Here is an 18,836-nt window from a genome sequence, read left to right as displayed (position 1 = left end):
TTAAAAAAATGACAAAAGTCACACATCACTCTGGAAAGGAAAGGGTTACTTTAGTTCTTAAAAATTGTTCTGAGGATTCCTCCCCTAGAAAAAGTAGTAAAAGCTCAATTTCTATGAACTTTCCATTAAATTTCCTGGGGAATGCTGCAGCAAGAAATGTTGTTGCATATTCAGTAATTGATCTGGATGATCCTGGCTCTGTTTCACAAGTGGATATACACAATGCTTGTTGCTATTCAGTGAAATGGGACATCCATAGTGTAATAAAATGGGTGCTTTACTTTGACATTCTGATTAAAGACCACAAAATGCTATATGCCCTTCATAATCCTGCTATCCTACACTCTAACCACCTTACCATTTCTAACTACTTTTATATCCCAAGCCTTCTCCCCAGCTGAAATTTTATCTGTAAACCTAAATATTACTAGCCATTACACTATCATCATTGTAGCAATTTACATTCCACCAGGTGACAATATCCCTCTACTGGAAAATATGCTTGCTCATATCTCCCAACACATCAACAAATGAAACTATTATTCTTGGGGATGTCAACATTAACTGGCTCTCTCTCCTCTCAAAACTCCTCTTAACACCTTAATCTCTACAGCTTTACTCATCTCATCTGTGATCCCACTTATTTCAATAACTCTCATGCAGCCTCATCTCTCCTTGACTGGATTCTTGTCTCTCACCCTTCCAAATACCATAACACTGAAATGCTACCAAATTCCCTAAGTGATCATTGTCCAGTAAAAATACTAAGATACACATCCCATCTAGCTAAACATCAAAGGTTTATCAAACACTGACAACTAACAAACTTTAATCCTGAAACTTTCAAATCTTTCCTATCAAAAGTGAACTGGAATCCCTTAAAACTACTCCCTTTGGATGTAACTGTCCACTTTTTTAACTCCACTTTCCTTAGTATTTTAAATTCTGTGGCACTCCTTAGAACAGTCCGCATAAAGTCTAACATAGCACCATGGCTGACCATAAATACATGTGCACTACTAAAAAATTAAGTCAGAGCATGGAAAATTTGGGCTAAAAGTAAACATCAACCAGACCTCCAGAAATATCTTAGAAATCTTGCCAAAAGTCACACAAATAAAGATAAGAAAAACTTCTATGATAATCCGTCTTCTACCTTTAAATCCAACCCTAAAAAGTTCTGGCATTCTGTAAATCAAATACTACACCCAGGCACGCAAGCCTCCCCTAACCCTCATCCTGACAAAATAGATGAGGAAACTACCTCCATATTTAACAACTACTTTATAGACTCAATATCCATGTTACTAAATCAAGACACAAACCATCCCATGAACAATAATAGACCTAATAGCTAAAACTCTTCCATCAGTAGTAACCCTACTACTACCTTCTCTTTCAAACTTGTCTCCACAAACTATATTAAAACTACTATCTAAAATAAAACCTTGCTCCACATCCATAGATAACATTCCCTCTGCATTCTTTCAGGTTGCTGCTGATGTTCTTGCTTTCCCAGTTTCCATTCTAATAAACCACTCTATTACAGAATCCACAGTCCCTTCCATCTGGAAGCAATTTTACACCCTTCCAATACACAAAGGAGGAAACTCCTCATATACAACTAATTTTTGACCCATAGCAATACTCTCACCACTCTCCAAAATTCTGGAAAAATGTATACACAATCAAATCTTACACTACCTTCTGTAAGAAAATCTACTCACACCTACCCAACATGGCTTTCATCCCATGCACAGTATTACAACAGCTCTCCTGTCTTTCCTAAACTCTGTATCACTAGCTAGAGACAGTAGCAAACTTATTTCCTGTTTCTTCATTTACCTCTCTAAAGCCTTTGATACAGTTTCCCATAAACTTCTTCTCCTTAAAGTAGCAAACTTACACTGCGCTCCATCCACCATATCTTGGTTTAACATCTATCTCTCTGATAGACTCCAATCAGTCAAATGGCTCTCAGCTTTCTCCCCTCTTCTTTATGTTAAAATGGGTGTTCCACAAGGCTCCATCCTTGGGCTCCTTCTTTTTAACATCTTTACCAACCTTCTCTACTCTTCCTGTCCTGGATTCTCACTGATACAATACGCAGATGATTCTGCACTTATCACTATTGCTGAATCACCCACTCAACTAAAATCAGACACACAGTACTCTTTTAACTCTGTAAAAAACTGGTTATTTGAAAACCAACTTATCCTTAATTCAAAGAAAACCAAATTACTACTGTTTCTCCCTAAAAACCTTATCCACATAAATTTTTCCTTCTCCATACTGTCACAAAATAATACTCAAATAGAGGTGGACACCAGTACAAAACTCTTAGGTGTTACTATTGATGATAGACTAACCTTTGATTTACACGTCAATAATTGTATCCAAAAAACACATCTCAAGCTAGGTATCCTCTATAGAAACAGAAAATATCTTACCAAAACAGCAAAACTAACCTTTTCAAATTCCTACCTCTTACCCACTTTATTTTATAGCTCCCAAATTCTCACCAGCCTCAACACTGGACTATTAAACAAGTTAGAAACAACTTATAACAGGATTGCCAGATTTGCTGCTGAAAGTTCTTACAAATCCCATCACTGTCTCTCACTAAAAAAATATATATTGGCTAGAATTAACTAACCTGCTTCAGTATAATCAGTTTCAGATTATTAATTCCTTTCCCTACAAACCCTCTTTCTTTCAAACTATCTCATCTCTAATCTCTCATTACCTACCCATTAGATTACTCCACAGTTCTGAACAAGACCTACTAAAAATCTGCAAACCAAGGGCCAAAATGTGTCACCTAGTCCATAGCTTTAACCCTTCCAAGGCCTGGAATAGCCTACCATTAGATATAAGATCTCTTGAACATCCCATTCAATTCAAAACTGCTACAAAAAAATACCTTCATGAAAAATGGACTTGCCAATGTAATTATCCCCTGTAAACACTTCCCTATAACCTTCTACTTCTTCTCTCTCTTCCTTCCCTTCAATAAACAAACTTACTACTTTATCTTCTCCTCTTGGTACATCACTGTACAGCCATAACTAGTAAAATATTTCAGCTATGTAACAATTGCACTATTATGTATATAATATGTAATTATGAATGTATCCCTCTGATTAATGTATTTCTATGTATTTCACTTGCCACAGTTTAATGTATGACACTGTAATGCAATAATGTGTGGTACTGATGAATGTAATGTGTGGCAGTATAATGCAGTAATCTGTGGTACTGATGAATGCATTTCTATATGTATTTAATATGTAAAATTTCTATTTTCTGTTGGAGGTTTTCTCCTTGGGCCTCCGCTGAAAATGGGCATTTCTAGCCCTGTCGGACAATCCCGGTCAACAAATATAAAATAAATAAATAAATAAATAATACTAGGTTAGCAAAATCCAGCTACAATCCAAGATTTTTTTTATTTTATCCATCACTTAGTGACTATCCAAAACATGGTTATGTGTTAACTTCATTACAAGTGTTCTAAAATACATTTCAACTAATATCTGACTCAAAAATCTGTGTATTTTATTTGATTACCCATACACCAGGTAAATTCTTGTACATATAAAGTAGGCTTGTTCTGTTCCCTTACTTACCCTTCTACTCATGTTATATACTTATTTCTCTACTTAACGCAGTCTTCCCTTTGAGCCTTCTCATTCGATTCATCTTCAAATAATGCAATTTAAGAAAATATTTTTCAGCCAGTATTAATGATAGTTTCCTTTTCTCTTCTTCAGTATTTTATTACTTTCTTTATCCTTACATGCCTTCTTCTGTTTCTGATTGGCTGTCTTACTTTGTTACAGGAGATACTTTTCAGGTTTTCCTTTTCACTTTTCCTTCCTTATGAGATCTATAAATTGCAATTTGTTTCTACCACTGCTCTTGGATTCTACACAAGGTTTATAGCAAAATAAGACATTCAACTATGATTTTTTTCATTAAGCTGTATCCATTAGTTTTTTTTTTTTCTACTAGCTAATAATGTCATCAAAAAATATCAGGGACACCTTTCATCCTTCAAGTGCATGTAACCCTCTCCTGACTTCTTTGTCAAATCATCGTTCAGCCTAGAGTTCAAGAATTTGAATCTTGGGGGGGCGGAGCCTAGATGGCCAACTGGTAACAGCTTTTTTCTTAAGCTCCATATCAGTTACTAAGAAACAGGAAAATTATTATTTAAAATTCTATTACCAGCTCCTTAAAGTTATACAATCTATTTGGGAATCTATAATCTACTAGATTCTCAACTTTGGAGCCTTTTCTTAAAAAATTTCCTGTCAAAACTAATGATTATACAACTAAACAGAGATGAGCAACTCAAAATCTTCACATGCTGATTCCACATTAAGGAAGGAGATCCAGTCTATATCTACCACTCTCCAGGAACTGTCTTTAAAAATTTACTGACAATCTTGAAACTTTAAAGATGAACTGTCAACAACAAACTGATGTTCTGAAGGAAATCCTCCAGGAGCAACAATACAAAATTCTGAACAGTGAAACTTCACTGAATGACATAGACAAAAGGCTTATGGAAGATGAATCCCACTGTGAGACCATACTGCAGCAAAATAACTGGCTGATAAATAAAGTAGACAACATTGAAAACAGAGAGAGGAGAACAAATATTAGAATCTTTGGTCTCCCTGAAAAAACAGAAGGAGAAGATATTATTTCCTTCCTAAATTCCTGGCTGCCTGAATTCTAAGAATTAAAAGAAGGTATGTCCTATGGGATCAAAAGAGCACATAGAGCCATAGAGAAACCTATTTCTTCTTCCCCTAATGCTTCTCCAAGATCTATTGTTGTGAAGTTCCTATCCTTCTTAGGTAAAAAACTTATTCTGAGAACAGCTTGGAGGAAAAGTCCCTTATCTTTTAAAGGAAACCAAATAAGGCTAGACAATGATTATTCCACAAGAGTCCTGGAAATGAGAAAAAGCTCTTGGCCACTGGTAACGTTTTTAAAGCAAAATAAAATTAAAGCACAATTAGTCTATCCAGCCAAAATCAAAATCCACCACCAGAATGAGATGAGATCTTTCAACAACATAGAATAAGCAGTTTCTTTTATCCAAAACAATAACATCATTACAATCCCAGAAGGTATGGACTGGACACCATCTATGACCCTTAAAAGATCATCTGAGAAAAACAACTGGATGGATGCAAGAAAGAAGAAATTGAAAACCGGAGCCAAAATTACTGGACTTCCTAATTCTCCCAAAGATCAAACTAAGTCATAAAAGTTTATGGAAACCTAGACCTAAAGAAGTATGTATCATCACTTTATATGTCTTGCATATGTCTTTATAAAACTTGCAATCTAAAATTAATAATGCTACACTATTATTAAATACAACTGTTAGTGATACCTAGGGTGTATAGCTAGTTGAATCTTACACACATATGTTCATTTATTTATTGAATTGTCTTTTCTTCCTTCCATTACTTTGTTAAAGGAAGAAAATGGAAGTGGTGTAGGTAGAATTTTGAAACAGGTCATTTTTGAACTGTCCTTTTAATTAGCAATCTGAAATAGATAACTTCAGAATCTGATTTTATATATATATATATATATATATATATATATATATATATACTCTTGTTATATGTTTATTTATTTTTCCTTTTTTTTTGAAGTCATATCAAGCATTCTGTCACTATATGACTTCAACATATTATAATATTCTTTCCCGACTCTATTTCCAGCTTAGCGTTTTAACATTCCAAACTGTCATTTCATTATTTTGTGAGGAAAGTAACTTTCCGCACTGCACTGAATTCAAAAGTTGCTTCTCCCTTTTTTTTTCACTCAAATACTCTCTTGGCTGCCTGTAAACTGAGCTGTGTTTAACATTAAGAAGTTCATCTGAGTTGCCTTGGCGTACTGTGTTAGAAATCCGTGATCAGCTGTACGAGTGTTGCTGACGTGTAACGGAGATCTCATTTGCCTATCTCGCTAATTCAGCAGCTGAAAGTTACTTGAAACATAATGCAAATAAGACATTAAACTAAATGTTAGGAATTATTAGAGTCGTTAATTTGATACAAGTAAAATTAATTAGAAACTGATCTCTGTAGTAACCAGGGTGGGACTACGTAGATGGCGATGACATCACTGCTACATTACAAGTCTCCGCAAGTGTTTGGAAAATGAACAGATCAAAAATTAATAGATTTAGCTTTACATAATATGTCACTAATAATTAAATACATTATTACTCTGGTCTACACACAAGCAATTGTATATATAAAACAATGAAGGTATTCTGTAAATAATGGATAGGAAAAGATAATAAAAAGAAAAAAAGGGAATCTTTCTCTTGAATGGAAGAATGCTTACAGCTGTCATCATTTGTAAGTTCTGGCTGTTAATGATAAATGGAGCTTGGAGATGGGCAAATGCTTCACTCCATTGGGACTTGCCAGTCCCTCTCTAGCTTGTTTCTTGAGTGGTTTGTATGAAAGTGGGGCACAGAAGGCTACCTCATTGTGGGAAAAAGTTTAGTTTATGGATTTCCTAGAAATCTTCATCATTCAAATAGCCTCTGGTAAAGAGCTATTACTCTTGAGTAACATGAATGAGGAAATGCTATAGCACACTGTGCTGTTTACGCTAACATATTCTTTATTGAGGAAATAACCGAATGTCACTCGACCATGGAGGGAACGTGCAGGCTTTGCACAGGGGGCGCTCCAACCGGGGGTTGAACGGGAGAGCCTCTTGCTGTGGGGCAACAACGGTATAGTCTAGAATGATATAGTAAAATCCTAGATCAATAAATCAAAAAAAGTTAACATGACAAACTAAAGTGGTTATGACAACTGTGAAAAATGAGCCAAGAACATCTGATAAGGTAATCTTCATTGAGTATATCAATATGTGCTAATTAAGAAAAGACCTAAATCAGCTTATGCTTATTTTTGCATCTAAGTACAGTATTGCTTTTGACTATATCATAATCTCCTTTAGTACAGAACTCCACCATTCACAACCCGACTGTAACATGAGCATAACATCAGAACAGATGCTGTTCCATCCTGAGGATGCCACATAGATAATACAACTGATATATTGTGAAATCATGTGAATTTGTACATACATTAAGCATGTCTGGTACCCTGTTCATTGCTGTGCACAAATGAATATGCAAGGAGGAAAGCAAATCAGGCATTTGTTATTAATTCATACCTATTAAGGGGTCCTAGGGCAAGTATAAGTTACAGATATGAGCCCATACATTGTACATCATAGCTGACAGTAACTAATATATGTTTAAACAGGTTCTGATAACTCATAGAAATCTTAAAAGCTCTGTACTAAGACCTCAGTTTGTGATCAAGAGCTGTCATAAAAATCTGGTGACACGTTAGTAGAATATAGTATAAATATTTAGTTACAATTGGCTCTAACACATCTAAACTGTTCCTGTTTACAATCTCCCAGTGGGTAAAACAGTAAGGACAGTCATAGGGAGTATATAAAATCATTTTCTAGTATCTTCATTTCACATTTGGACTCAGGCTCTTTCAGTTTTGATTTGAGATATCTGCTTCATGTGGTACAACTATGCTGTACCTTACAGTGTAGCCATTGAGGAAATACACAATATAACTGTTATAGGGGCTGGCCCATGAGGCACAAATATCCAAGATATTAATAAATTTCTGCTTAACCATGCTTAGTGATATTAAAATTAATCTCCATCCTGCAGTTGGTATATAAAGAAGTTAAGCTAATTTCAAAATGTTAAAGCCCTAGAGGATTACTACTATTGGAATGTTGTCCTCATATACAATAGTGGGGGAAAAATACCAGATAGATGTCTAGCTAGATATGTGATTTTAGAACTCTTTGAACATTTATTGAAATAAGAGTTAAATGAAAATGAATCTACCTTATTATGTACACACAATAATGTCTGCAATATAGACTCTAATATACTTATCAGCATATGAGATGTGTTACGAGAGATTGTCTGATAACTACAATAACAAATAATTGGACAACATGTTAAGAAGGGGAATTTTCCTTTAATTCCATTCTCAAACTTTTCTTTCAAACACAAAGGCTCTCTTGGTTATTGACACAATGAATACAGAGAATGTAAATCAACATATATGTGCGTAATGATATGTAGACATAAATGTGTGCTCATATATATATATATATATATATATATATATATATATATATATATATATATATATATATATATATATATATATATATATATACATAAGAATATATACATATATATATATATATATATATATATATATATATATATGTGTGTGTGTGTGTGTGTGTGTGTGTGTGTGTGTGTATGTATATAAAAGAAAACAACTATTATGATGAAAACAAAGTTTATAAACAAACACAGTACTATTGCAATTAACTAGGTCACTAAGTCTGACCTGAGTAAAAAGCTGAAGATTAACTATGTAGTAGCGGGGACTCATTGTGCAGTGCTCAAATGTTCAACTCAATACATTAGGAATGTAATGACAATGCTAAGGATTATATAGCAAATGTTTATTTTTGTTAAAAGAAGGTTGAAAGAGAAATAGAAAGAGGAAATAAATAAAGAGGAAAGAAGTAAATATACATGTACAAAAAAAGAGAAGAGTTTTTCTTGAATGAGTAATGACTCTGCATTTAAATATTTTGAAATTATTGACTCTACCAAGTTTTACCTTACAATAGTGATGACTATTCAATTGTTGGTGAAATATTAAGACATGCTTCTTTATATAAAACCTTGCATAATTTGTTAGAAAGTAAATTTATATTTATTAATTATTGTTGGAGTCTTTCCATGGTTATATGAACTTACTGAGTTTATGATAGATAGGAATAGCTTGAACAGTATCTTCTCTGTCAGCCATCATCATTTGTAAATATACATCCCATTTCCATATGTTCTGCTTATGATTATACTATTGTAATATTGTTACTAACTAGTAGCAGTAGGGAAATATGTGAAATTACTATATAGAGATGTGACAATCACATAACACCTCATAGTGAGATAAATGCTTTAGCAATTAGTTACATTTAATATCTGTTACTAAAAATACTTTTAATGCTGATCTACTACTGTACTGATTTATCCTGGTTAACACTGTTACGTTTACCTATCTTTAAATTATTGGACATTTTACGTATTCAGATGCTCTTTGAGACCTTAATTGATAAATATCACCTATACGTGCTCATTATCAAATTGTAAATTCTTTGCTTCTATAATAATTCATACAGAAGTGAGGATATGTATTTTTTTAATCAATCAAAGGCTTATTAGTGAAATTTAGTTGTACTATATATAATCAAACTATATATTACATCAATATATTGTTGTTCGCTCATATCAATTAATCTATAGAATTTCATAAAATACATACTCTGGAGCCTCAAGTTGGGAAAACTTATTCCAAAAAATTGGAAGTGATGGTTAATCTGACTGGATTTTTTTTCTTGTCAGATTAGGAATATTTTCCATTCCATGTCAGTTAATGGATTTACTGATTGTTAAACATTTAGCTTTAAATATTTTTTCTTTTTTTAGGCCTCAGTCTGATATTAAATTGGATTTTATATTGGGAATCAGCACATTGTCGCTAAAGTATAACCTTTCCAAGAAGGGTACGCAAATCCTAAATATTATGACTACTTTGTTATCACACCTATTATACTCTAAAACATTGAATAAATAAGATGGATTTGATTTTTCTTTCCTTAAATGTTAATGGATTAAATAATCCAGGGAAAAGACTCAACCTGTTAAAATACTTGAAATTAAATAAAGCACAAGTAATATTTTTACAAGAAACCCACTTCAAAATAAATGATGGTTTTAGCTGGAACCTGAACGAATACCTAAAACTATCCAACTCCTCATGCACAAAAAAGACCAGAGGTGTTCTATCACTCAGGAGGAAAAGCGTTATTTCTCCTCAAATTTTGTATAATTATGAAGATAAGGAAGGACTTTTAACAATTATAATAATACAATTTAGAAAAAGAATTTGGACACTGGTCAATGTCTATTGGTTTCCATGAATTGGGGTAACAACAATAAAAAAACACTTAGAACTCATCACTAAAAATTTTAAGGGTAGTTTGATTTTTGGAGGTGATTTTAATTGTTTGCTGAATGACTCAGAAACTACTAACAAGAAACCTTTTCATATTACTCCTATAGGGAAAAATCTTAAAAAATGGGTAGATAACTTACAGTTATTTGATTTATTTTATCTTAGTAATGATAATTCATTAGAATTTTCCCACTGTGATTTTAGATACAGGACTCAAACCAGAACTGATAAGGTATTTATATCCCAAGATCTAAAAACAAAAATATCATGCTTTACAATAGTCCCATGCCCTATGTCTGATCACAATGCACTTACTTTTAATCGTCAAACAGCTTTTAAAAAACTATCTTTCACTAAAAGAATACCAGCATATATTACTAAATTGAAACAGTTCCAACCTTGGCTTGATGCAGAGATAGAATTTTTCTTAGCTACAAATTTAACCAGTGAAGTAAATGTAGTAATACTTTGGGATTCATTGAAAGCCTATTTATATGGCAACATTATTGCATGGTTTAATAATAAAATGAAGGAATGGGAGTCAGAATTATCTAATATACAAAAACAAATTGTATCAATTAATAAAGATAATACTAGAACCATTCCACACAAGAAAAAAGAAATGTAATCCTTAAATAAAAAATATAATGACATTTTAACTCATAAAACCAACTTGGGCCTAGTAAAATTAAAATTAAATTCTTTCTCTGTATCTCCAATATATATGTGTAATTTAACAATGAGAGTGAAAAGAAATTCCATTGAAAATAATATTGTGAGTATACTCCACAAAGAAAGAAATAATAAAAAAGTTTCTGATATTGGTGATATCTTGGATGCCTTTAAGTATCACTTCTCGGAACAGTACAAAAACAAAGACATTCAACATGAATTCTCAGATCATAGCTCGGACTTCCCAGAATTTAAGAATCTATCAGAGTCTTTGATTAATGAGATTCAGAAACAAATCTCTCTAAATTAAATTAAAGGGAAATTTCAAGAAAGCAAAAATAATAAATCACTGAGTATAGATGGTATTATTATTGAAATATATGTTTCTGTCACCCTCTGCTATATCACTCTTACATAAAGCCCTAAATGAATGTTATTTTCAAGGTGCAATTCCACCCTCATGGAGATACTCACTAATTACTCCCATATTAAAAGAAAATAAAGACTCCCATTTATGCAAATCATATAGTCCAATTTCTTTGATTAACAATGATTACAAACTATTAATGTCTATACTAGTTAACAGATTTAAGAAATCATTAACCCACCTCATCTCAGGAGACCAAATGGGATTTATTTATAATAGACATATCCAAGATAATATCCAAAGAATTATAACTACTATAGATATCCTAAATAGAGACAAACAAGAGGCTCTTATAATCACTCTTGATATTGAGAAGACCTTTGACTCATTAAACTGGAATTATCTTTTTAAAATTCTAGAATTATATAAATTCCCCACTCGATTCATTACTTTTATAAAAAAATATTTATTATAACAATTTAGCATATCTAAAATTAGGTTCATTTACATCAGAATCAATTAAAATTACTAAAGGTACCAAACAGGGATGCCCAATGTCTCTGATTTTATTCGCTTTAGCAATAGAACCCCTTTCTTTGGCAATTCAGTCAGATCCTAAAATTATAGGCCTAAATATAAATAATCAACTTAAATCCAAGATAATGTTATTTGCAGATGATATCTTGCTTACTTGAATAAATTCCGAAGAATCCTTACAAGAATTAGATATGCTAGTCAAAAAAATTTACTATATTTCTGGCCTTAAAATTAGCAGCTCTAAATCTAATCATAGGCTCTTAAATAAAAAAAATCCTAATGATAATACTAATTCAACTACTAATGAAATAATTGGGAAACAGGTTTCTTCTTTGAAGTATCTAGGGATTAACCTATGTGAAAATATAGACCTAACTTTAAACACAAACTATAAAAACATTATAAACACACTAAAAACTCTCATAGAGAAATGGAATAAATTACATCTAAAATTTGAAGATAGATTGCAATTAATTAAAATGATCTTATTGCCAAAAATAAATTACATAGCTCTTTCTATTTCTGTATTACCCAGTAAAAACTTTTAAAAGAAAGAAACAAAATGCTATTAAAAATGTTATGGTACCCCAAAAAGCATAGAATAGCTCTAACCAATCATATCAGACCATGGGAGCTTGCAGGAATAAATTTCCCAGATTTAGAATCCTATATCAAAGCCTCTCACCTAAAAACAATATTAAATTGGATAGATCTCAAATATTCTTCAGCTTGGAAATCTCTACATACAAATACATTTAAGCAAATTAAGTAACAAACGGTATGTACTTTGTATTAATATACAGTATAATACTATTAAATTTACTAACCTAGATTACTTAAATCATACCTATAAGTCCTTTAGAAGCTTTGTAAATAACAATATTGACATTAAAATATGGATCCAGCTTTTATTCACCTTTAAAGCTACAAAAAATGTTTTCGATAATATTGTCTAGATACAAGCAGCTATTGGGAAAGGAAAACATTTACATGCTGGTTTCACTGCACAAAGAATTTAGTTACCATAGATACACAAATTTTGATCAAAGAATATGATCTACCATCATCAGACTGGCTAGTTCTCAATAGTCTGTTTTCATTCACTCAAGATTTGTGTAGAACAATACAGAGTTCTTCTTTTAACTCTCCACCTAAATGCATAACTCTTATGAATGAAATACTACATGGTGAATTTAACTGGAAAAATTTAATTTCAAAAATTTATAAAATTATTACTTATACGACTACTCCTAATCAGAGGTTTTGGGATTTTGTTACTAAAGTCTGTACATTGTCCCTAACTTCTATGAATAAACCAAATATTTTACATTCTATTAAATTAACCTATAACTTACAAATGTGGAAAGTTTTCTCCTTGAGATTTTTGCATAGAGGTTTTTGCACGCCTAGTAAGATTGCAAAATTTAACTCCTCGGAGCAGGTGATGTGTTGGAGATGCTCTTTAAAATGCAAGGCCGATTGGTCTCACATCTTTTATGATTGTTCACACATTAAGAAATTTTGGAATGATATTGAAAATTTTCTCCAAGCCATCTTTACTGATTCCTTTATATTATCAAAACCGTTATTTTTTTCTGAATATAAATGAATCTATTGTATTGAATAACAAAAATAAGTATCTTCTTTGGACAATCCTAGCAGCAGCCAAAAAATGTATTACAAGAAGATGGAAGTCACCCTAGATTCCAACCTTACAACATTTCAAGACCATCTTGGTTGAAGTAGCGTTGATGGAAATAAAAGTTAAAGAAGCAAGAATATATCCCAGAAAATGGACTAACAACCCCTGGACAAACGTTTTATCCCTTATTCAGTCATTGAATTTATATCTACCTGCATCAAATTAGTCACTTTGAAAGTATGAATGAATGAATATTGTACCCTTCTTTATATCTATAACATTTCATACAGTGCCTGAGGCCTTTGTAAAATTTGTACATAGTTTATCATAATTTGTTGTTTAAATGATTGTTACTGAAAAATCAATAAAAAACTTTGGAGCAAAAAAAAAAAAGAATTTGAATCTTATGGTAGTGATCCTCTTACAGTCCTAAAGGCAGCTAATTCTTATTTGTTACAGGGTGTTTCTTAGTCTCAGTACCTTGCTTGGCAGTCACTCTCAAACTCCTACAGACACACACACACACACACACACACACACACACACACACACACACACACACACACACACACACACACACACACACACACACACACACAGTGGTATGGTGGTTCACGTGAGTGCTTATATTGCAATATTCAGTCATGCTGTGCATGGACCAGGTAAAACTGTAATTAAACTGTGTAACATTAGTGAAATGAGGAGAACCTCATGAAGTGCTTTTAAAATTAAGGTCTGTATTGCAAACAGACATAAATGTTTGCCTCTCTCTTGCTAGGTCAAAAGTGGAGTCTCTTTGGCTTATCATAAGCAGTGGCTGTGGATTTACCTATGGAATTCTAGCTTACCTGCGGACTTCTATAAAGTATTGATTTAGTTGAGGTGTACATGTTTACCCGTGGATTCTAAGCTGTGGTTATTATATGCAACTTATTATGAGCGGAAGCACAACTAAGACCCAGATGGTTTGCATTGGTTCTAAGTAGAGGCATAGAGCCTTAATTATAGCCCGGGTGGCTCCCACATTAATTAGTGGCTTGAGTGCTTGACTATGCAGGCATGGGAGAATGTAATTGACTATCCTAATGGTGAATTGTTTGGAACAAGATGCATACCTTTTGTATGTATCTTTGGAGGAAGAGAGAGGCACAGTAGGCATTTTGGGAAGAAAGATTTCATCCCTCAAAGCTACTTTATTTGTATAGCTCTCATTAGTTAATGGGTGGAAGCACTAACTCACAAGGAGAGGATATTCTAAGTCCCACTCTGTTGTGAGTACTTATCCTCCCACCCAGGGGTTGGGGTTTGGTTTTGAAAAGATCTTATTGCTAGGATGATGGCAACTGAACATCCTGATATCTTCCAGGATTATAGCACCCCCCCCCCCGGCATCTCTCACACTAGTTGTTGTAAACTACAGCGGTCCTTATCACCAATGAATGCACCAGTTTGGGGAAGGTGAGATGCTTACATGGCAGAAGGGAAATAGAAAAATAGGACCTATGCAGTCAGTTGGATTCTGTGATACTTTAAATTAACTGCACTGTAAATGCCCAGAACAATGCATTTTGTTTTCCTTTTGCTAAAGGTAACTTAAATTTGACATATTCACATTCCTGTGAGGTAAATAAAATACACTGACAATTTGATAGTCTCCATTGCCACACTGATGACTGAGGCAGGCATTATTTGGTTAAACCATACCAAAATAAACTTTTTTTTGTTTCTGCATCACAGTTTGCAAATTGTAAGACCTTCTACATCAACATCAACAACTATAAAGAAAATGTCTGCTATCTGCATGTTACTGCACACAAAAAGAGAGATAGAAATTGTGTGCTTGCTGAGTGAACTATTACTCTTTTGTCAGACAAAATGGGGAAACACATAAGAGGCTCTGGTACAGACCAACACTAATATGTGCCAGTCTATCTTGGATCTTCAGAAGAGTCTGGAACTACAGAAAAAGAGAGATATAACTGACAAACACTTTATCAGTCTCCAAGAACAAAGAACAGATCACTTTCTTCTGACTCCTTCCACAGTAAAAGCATTGCCACTAAAGAAAATGAGTAAGGGTGATAATATTTATTTATCATTTGTTAACCTGGTTAGTCCCACTAGACTAGTAGCCTCTTTTCAGGATAAACAGAATGTGGTGTTTGCACAAATTGGGGAAATGTGTCAGGGCATCATGGAAATTCCCCTACTCTTGGTAGTCAGGGGAGGGATTTGTGTGTTACACACTCTGACTTCCTGTTTCCTGTCCAGGTGTAGAGGCAGCCAAGAGGAACAGGAAGAAAATATGTCTGATTCAGCTTTAGCTGAAAATGAAGTGAAGGTTGATGAAATGTAGTTGAAATGGTAGAATCACTACCAGTTTTTTTTTTCCTGATGCTGTAGGTACAGAAAAAAAACATGATATTGGAAGAAAAGGAGATTGTAGCTGTACCATAGATGGATTTAGAGGAAAACTATCAGAGGAGATTGTTTGAAGGAGAGTTAGTTACCTCTGAGAAATGCATAATTATAACCCTCCAATTTGGAGTGAAGTAGAGGGGTCAACCAAAAACGTTTTATTTTTGTGGAAAAATGATCATTTAATCAACGAATGTGATAAAAAGGATCTTATATATGTGGTAAAAAAAGCATAATGCAAAAATGTGATTTAAAGTGCAAAAAAGTGGCAATACTGGTCATTCATGACTAGAATGTGAAACGAATATGCAAGAAAATGAAAATGAAGTTGTACAGCATAAGGAAATAGTAGAATGTGCTATAGAAGAAAATGTACAAACAGATGTAACTGATAAAGAGATTGTACATGAATTTAATGAAAGTAACAAGGAAAAAGAAACAAAGGAGACAAGTGAGGAAAAAGCTGATTGGTGTACAGTAAGAAATAAAAATAATTTGGTAGGGAAAAGAGTTAAAGAAAGAAAAAGAAAACTCAAAAACATATTGATTAGAGAAAATAAGAACAGTTATTCTACTAACTGTTCTTAAAAGCTGAAAATATTAGCTTTAAATGTGAACAGTATAAAAATCTTTAAAGGAGAATAGATATATTACAATGGTGTGCTGCAGTCGATGCACATTATTGTTTTAGAAGATATCAGATTATTAACAGAGAAAGAACTAAAACTGAAAAACTTTGGAATAGTGTGGTAGTATGGAACATGGGGAACAAAACATGCTTGGGCATGTGTATATTATGTCAAGAAAGCATTAAAATATTAGATGTAACCATAGTGGAACTAGGCTGAACTATGGTAATAGACGTGAAATGGAAAAAAATATGTGGATAGAACTAGCTTTATATGCATATGTAACAAAAAAAGCGAGAAATGATATTTAAAATATTTTTTAATATGTTTGTGTAAATATGGAAATTATAGTTGGTGGGTGATCTTAATTATAATTTCAGGAAAAATAAGAGCAATTGCGTTGTTAAAATGGCTAAAGAAATTATGATAAGTGGAAAGTTAAGTGTATGACAGAATAACCATTGGATCTATAAAAGGAATGAAATCAGGACAGAAATTGATTGTTTTTTAATATCTGATAGTTTAAAAGTTATAAGAAAATGAATTAAGTATGCTGGATTTTCAGATCATGTGGCAGTATCGGCTAAAGTACAGGAAAATGAAGAAATTAAAGAATAGGAAAATGAATAAAAAGACAATGGAAATGAATTAGATTTAGAAGAGAAAAAAAAAACTTGTGGAATTATGGAAAATCTATGAATATGAGGGAGTTTAATGAGAATTGGACTGTTTTGTGGCTTAAATTTAAAGAAAAATATAAAAAATCTATTTTTAGAATGCATAAGGAATAAAAGAAGAAAAGAAAAAGAGAGATATAAGATATTAAGTCAAGAAACATTTAAAGACTTATTAGACAACAAAAATTCCATTTATGAAAAAGAAAGATAAATATATAAAATTAATCAAATTAAAATTAACAACTTGTTATATGAGCAAAAATGTATTTATTTATTTTGGGTCAGATTCACAAAGGCTTGCACGGAGTCTTAGAGTAGAGTAAGACTCCATGCAGCCAACATGTCTGCTGAGTGATCCAGGAACAGCCAGTAGGGGCGTGCAACTAAGCTCTGCAAACTAGTCCTACATGGACAGGGCTGGGATATGCAAATTACCTCAATTGCAGGCGAAAGCCATGCAAATGAGGTAAATTTGTGATCCAGGAAACCCAAACCTGTCTGAGTAGGAGTAGTGTTATTTGCAGAAATGTACTCAGTTGATAACTGAGTACGATTCTGCAAATAGCAAAACGGAGCCCTGTCAGCTGGAAAAAAAGCATGCATTCACAGGAGGAAGCATGCCAATGGCCAAAAATACAGCCATTGGCAACGGGAAGTGATGCAAATTAAAAATAAAATAATTTTTTTTATCCCGATCTCTGGGGTTTAACCGTAACACGCTGCACCCTAAAAAGCAGAACATTAAGAATTAAGATCCACAAATGTGGATTTTATAGCTAAAATGAATTTACAATGCAAGAGAATGGTAGGCTGAAGACAACATGGCCACCGAGTAGAAGTTGCTAAGGGGGGAAGCTCAGTCTAAGAGATGCAACTAAGCATTAGTAGGCAATCCTATGCAAATGAGAGTTAGGATAGTGAATCGCAAGTTTGCATAGCAAATGAGCACAGTCAGTGGAGTGTAGGAGTAGGATAAGGGGAGTAACAGAGTAGAAGATTGGTGACATCACGAGGGGGGTATGTATGAAAGGAGTGAAGCTCATTGGAGCAGAGTGACATGTGTCAGCTTACAATTATATAATAGTGAAAGAGGTGTATCAACAGGTAGGCCAGGTAAAGTCAAGAAATCAAAGGTGTATACCGTGGATAACACCACAGTTTCTTGCTGAGCGTGCATGTGCATGTGTGCATGCCAGTAAACCCGAGTAAGACAATGTGCGCTCGTGTAAGCATGTGTGCGCGCGTGTAAGCTTGAGTAAGCATATGTAAGGCTGTGTAAACAGTTGTAAGTGCGTTTGCACTGGTGTGCATGTGTTTTAACAAGAATAAGCAAGTTTTAGTCCGTGTAAGCATGTGTGCTTGCATGTTAGCTGCTGTGCGCGTGTTTGAGCTTGTGTGCATGGCGCTCCCCCCCCCCCCGAGGAAACAGAAATGAAAAAGGAAGCACACCAAATAGTGGAAGTTACCGGGGAGTACTAGCAGAGCTAGCAGGTGAAAACAATCAGAATCATGCAATTACACAGGCAGAACACTAGCTCAGCCTAGTCCAGCACTTAAAACTCTATAAACAACAGTCCATTATGTTTCTCTCAAGAGACACTGCAACACTGCAGTAAGCTAATAGAAGTGAAAACTGAAAAGGCTTCACTGAGACAAAAAATGTTATGGGCTGCCATTGCTGTTATAAGGCGACATATGCAACATGCTGAGGGTGGTGATAATGCAAATGCTGCTGGACAACCCACAGTGAGGAGA

The sequence above is a fragment of the Protopterus annectens genome, chromosome 4.part0 (assembly GCF_019279795.1).
Source record: "Protopterus annectens isolate FY-2018-M chromosome 4.part0, PAN1.0, whole genome shotgun sequence".
NCBI lineage: Eukaryota > Metazoa > Chordata > Ceratodontiformes > Protopteridae > Protopterus > Protopterus annectens.
Note: the sequence above shows the minus strand (reverse complement) of the source record.